Below are 4,273 nucleotides of genomic sequence, written 5' to 3' on the forward strand. Positions count from 1 at the left end.
TAGATAACCAAGTCCTTAGAAAAATCTGGTGGTAGCAACACAGGTGCGGAAGTCAGGCGTCTTTTCAGTTCCTGAAAGCTATGCTCACACTGTGGTGTCCACTCGAACTTTTTATCTTTCTTGAGGTGTTCAGTTAGAGGCTTTGCAACCTTGGAGAAGTTCTCGACAAAGCGACGACAATAGCACGCTACACCAAGAAAACTCCTAACTTGCTTAACCGATTCAGGTTGAGTCCAATGAAGGACAGCTTGAACTCTCTCGGGATTGACAACAATACCCTTACCAGAGATTACGTGGCCTAGATAGGTCACTTCTGGAAACCAAAATTCACATTTTGAAAACTGGTCATAAAGGCCATTCTCTCAAAGTTTCATCAATACCGGCCTTACATGCTCAGCATGTTCTTATTTGTTCTTCGAGTAGATGAGAATATCATCAAGGTATACCACGATGAATTTATCCAAATACTCCATGAAGATTGAATTCACCAAGCGAGAGAAGGTGGCTGGGGCATTGGTTAAACCGAAGGACATAACTGTGTACTCGTATTGGCCATAACTAGTGCAAAGGACGTTTTTGGAATGTCCCCGTTCTTGATCTTGATTTGATGGTAGCCCAACCTCAAATCCATTTTGGAGAAGACTGAGGATCTAGCGAGCTGATCATACAGATCGTTGATCCTGGGGAGCGGATACTTGTTCTTTATGGTGACCAGGTTGACTGGTCGATAACCTACAACCATCCGGTCCGTTCCATCTTTCTTCTTGACGAAGAGGACGTGACAAGCCCAAGGGGAAGAGCTAGGACGAATGAAACCTTTATTCAAGGCCTCATCTAGTTGTTTCTTAAGTTCGCTAGCTCCAAAGGTGCCATCTTATAGGTCTTCTCGCTATTGGGACAGTTCCTGGAACAAGATCTATCACAAATCTACATCCCTATCAGGTGGAATTCCTGGCAGTTCTTCTAGAAAAACATCCAAAAAGTCACGGACTACCGGAATGTCTTCAAGTTCTGGAAGAGGAGTAGCATTGAGGGAGTAAAGTTGGCATTTGGCAACTCGAGTTGAGACATTAACTATCTCACCCGAGGGATGGGTAAGCTGAACATTTCTAGTATGGGTATCAATCTTGGCGTAATGAGCTGACATCCAGTACATACCCAAGATGATATTGATATCTGAGTATTTTAGGGCTATCAATGATGCTAGAAACACTAGCCTGTCTACTAGGATTTCATTGTCATAACTTATCCTAGAAGTTTACCATTTACTACCAGGGGTTTGGACAACTAATGGGATTGGCATATCACAAAAAGGCATGGTATGCAACTGCGCATAACTTTCGGAAATGAAGGAATGAGATGACCTAGTGTCAAAAAGAACAGGCGTTGGGTGATGATTGACAAGGAGCGTACCCAAAATGACGTCGGGATCCTCTGCAACTTCTTCTGCTGAAACATAATTCACGCGGCCACGCGCCGGACTTGGGTTCACATAATATGCTTTGCCCGGCTTGCCTTGCCAAACAAACTTCCCAGGTTGCTTGGTAGATATATTTTGAGGACACTCTCATGAATAGTGTCCTGGTCGTCCACACTTGTAACTGGTCACATGATTGGCACGTGGTGCAGCATTGCTAGATGGACCACCATAGGTCTTTGCTCGGGGGATTGGTTTGGTTTTCCTGAGGCGCCACATAGGATGGCCTCGGGGTATATCTTGGTGACAGGGAGCTATTCGGGACCCACAACCTGCGTTTCGGAAACGCGGAACCGGATGAGGAGCCCGAATTGCGAGAGTGCTTCTTCGTGGCTTCATAGTCGGTATGACCAGTCTCAGGACTGATCGCCTTGTTGACAAGAGCTTGGAAACTTGTACATTCATGAAGGCGCAGGTCACGATCAAGTTCGGTGCTTAGACCCTTGCGGAATCTTGCTTGCTTCTTGGCGCCAGTTGACACCTCTTCAGTTGCGTAGTGAGCGAGATTACCGAACTCACGGCCATAAGCATCCACGGTCAAATTTCCCTGGGTGAAGGCACATAATTCCTCTCTCTTACGGTCCATCAGACCCTCTGGAATATGGTGCAGACGGAAGGCTGCACTGAAATCTGCCCATGTGGCTGCTGGTCCGGCAGGACGCATAGCTTAGAAATTCTCCCACCACAGATTGGCGGGGCCTTCTAGGAAATACGCAGCAAAGGCCACCTTGTCAGCCTCAGAAACATTGTCAGAGCGTATCTTGCGCGATATACTGCGCAACTAGTCATCAATGTCGAGAGGATCGATGGAGTGATGGAACTTGGGGGGATTCAGCATCACAAAGTCATTGAGGGACACTGCGTCATTCCGCGGCTGACGAGCCGTGTTTTGCTCAATACGTTCTAGCAGATGGTTAGTCTCCCGCTTGTTTCTTTCTGCCTCGAGCATAACCTCCGGCATAGAAGGCGGGTGAGGCAGTTCCTCCTGTGCTATCTGACTACCTTCTCCCTGCTTATGGCTAGGGGCACGGTTCTTCCTGGTAAACACCATCCTGGCAAACAAACTCATAGCTTAGACTAGATCAACATCAATACTAACTATGGATAAAGAACGCATTGAACACATGGAATGCGGAAATGAACATTCGAGCAACATGGTAACAAGCAAACTGATATATACACACCATGGTTCATACACACCATTACATAGTTCAGTACAACCTCAAACTAAAGGGCAAACTACTGAAAAGATGATACTACTCATCAGAGGCTTTCCAAGCTTCCTATACATTATTTATCTATGCCTCTGGAACTCATCTTGCAACATAGTCATACTCTAGAAGACACACAGGACTATGGAAATACAACTACAACAATACTACTCTTCCACTCACAGGTTCAAGCATCCGCATAAAACATCTCATAGAAGGTTCCTCCATGGCCTGGGAGCTGAACCTGCGGATCAGGAAATACTCGAGCCTGAGACCCCTGGAAACCGTAAGGACACCGGTGTGGCCTTGGTCCCCTGACTCGTTGTAGTAGAGGTCCCCGAAGAGGGGTGAAACCTCCTATAGAAGGCCAGTCCACATGAGCTGGAAGATGAGTCCTAACGGGGTTCAACATCTCCATATCTCCATACCATGTCTGAACTACAGGTGCCAGCTGTGTCAAAGCTGTCCACAAACAGGCACGAGTAGCATAGAGCTCCATACGTAGGGCACGAGCATCAATGTCTCTATTCTCTAACATCTCAGTGGTAGACTGCAGTAGCGGATCCTCCAAAGAGGAATCAAAGTAGACCCCACTGAGGTATCCTTCTTCTACTGGCTGAGAGGCAGGAACATAACAGAACTCTGAATTCTGCAGCAGTGCATGTCTTGCTCTCATGATGGTCAACATTGAATAGGCATCATCTTGTACCGCCATGTCAACAGTAACCCCCAATCCATGAGACCAATGGATCGTCTCCTCGGCTCCAGGGTAATCTGGGAATACCCTAACAGTGCACAGGTACTAACTCTGATTTAAATCCCGGTAATGCTCCTCCACTGTATACTCTCGGTACGAGCGGTAACCGGCTACTGACATCATCTTGACCAACATGGCCATGTGACCCGGCACATCAATGCACCTAGTTAGACGGACCACCTAACGAGAAGGATGGACAGGCATATGAAATAGAGAGTAATGCAAAAGGCATTAGAGCTCTGGAGACAAAATTGGGCAGCATAACAGTTGTAAATGCTCAAAAACAATTTTGAGACAACCCACAAAAGATATGATAGCATAACCACTTAACTATCAAGTTCAATTCCATGGTCATCAAAAATTATTTTCTTTTCCTTGGAACAAAAGGAACTCGGATTAACTCTCGAACCATTTTCCTACCATCTACCGATTAGTAACACGCGATCCTGAGAGATAGATAAGTAACCTAGTTCTTAATCCCCGTAGAAAAGACGAGGATGACCAGAATAGAATGACTTGAGAAGAGAAGCAAGAAACTTACGTTTCCCTCCACAAACAATTCCCTTATATATAAATAAAGCATTTCTAGACTCAACTTCTTCAAGTTTGGCTTGGTAATCCTACAGTCAGTCACACTCTGATACCAACGCTGTCGGGACCCTGATCCTAAGCCATAAGAATCCAGCCTGTAACACATCGCATCTCTTTGCGGTCTCACGCACGGTTAACCACACGGCTGCCACCTTACCTTAGCCGGGACCGTTTGCGCCTTTTGACTCACATATGCATTTGTGTTGCTAGCATTCCAATGTCAAAGTACCCGGGTCG

Source organism: Hordeum vulgare, chromosome 2H (genome assembly GCF_904849725.1).
Source record: "Hordeum vulgare subsp. vulgare chromosome 2H, MorexV3_pseudomolecules_assembly, whole genome shotgun sequence".
In the NCBI taxonomy this organism is placed as follows: domain Eukaryota; kingdom Viridiplantae; phylum Streptophyta; class Magnoliopsida; order Poales; family Poaceae; genus Hordeum; species Hordeum vulgare.